The sequence below is a fragment of the Austrofundulus limnaeus genome, unplaced genomic scaffold (assembly GCF_001266775.1).
Source record: "Austrofundulus limnaeus strain Quisiro unplaced genomic scaffold, Austrofundulus_limnaeus-1.0 Scaffold2998, whole genome shotgun sequence".
NCBI lineage: Eukaryota > Metazoa > Chordata > Actinopteri > Cyprinodontiformes > Rivulidae > Austrofundulus > Austrofundulus limnaeus.
The window spans coordinates 2,074-3,047 of record NW_013955400.1 but is presented as its reverse complement, the minus strand read 5'-3'; positions in this window follow the sequence as shown (position 1 = coordinate 3,047).

The following is a 974-nucleotide window of genomic DNA, read 5'->3' as shown; positions in this document are numbered from 1 at the left end:
ATCTATGCCACGAAGAATTGAGGCAGTTCTGAAGGTAAAAGGGGGTCCAACCTGGTACTAGCGTGGTGTACCTAATAAAGTAATGGTGACATTTTAAAAAACAGTATCTTAATCAGACACAAAATACAAAACCAAAAGATATAAGAATAAGTAATTATATGTGCAACTATTAGGAGGAAGTGTTGTTTGCTGCAAAAACAAAACTAATCAAAAATGTGAGATATTAGCAGAAGTTTTCCTGGACAGGAGAATTTATTTAGATTTGAAGATGGTGCTGAATTTTAGTTGGAAGAGATTTCTTCATCATGAGGTCTTTAAAATAAAACCTGGGACCAGTTAGCAGGATTCTCTATATGGATCTCAGTTAAATGTCAATAAATTAGGAACAAGGCTATGAAAAGTCAGGCCTCTTTCACACTGGATGAACACTTTACTTGGGTAGTCTTTGAWGACTCATGATGAGTTGTTCATTAAAAACATATTAAGAATATTAGGTTCACAATGGTTTTTAGCATGAACAAAATCTCCAGAATGTGGTTCTGGTTGTTTCTCTTGTGGTGGCAGCATAGCAGGGTCCTGGGTGGAGCATGTGACCAGTGYATTCATGACAGGAGACCACACACATCGATGCTGCATCCTACAACTCCAGCACAACAACACTGTGCTGCCAGCACTTAAAGGAATTCCTCTTTCACATCCCAGTGCATATAGAGCCATTCTCAGCTGTTCTTCATTTACATTGTGGACACAGAAAGAAGCACTCATCATAGTCCAGACTGTGAGCTGGACAAGAAATGATGAAGAGTAAATGTTCTGCAGTGGTATAGTGGTTGTGCCAAAGCTGGGCCCAAAGTGTCACTCAGTCATTGATGTGGAAGTAGCATTGTAAAAACGTGCTGCCAACATGTGTCTGTCCATTTGTTTTCTCCCCAGCAACTCTCTTTGACTCCTCCTGCTGGTTTTGTCCCAGAGTT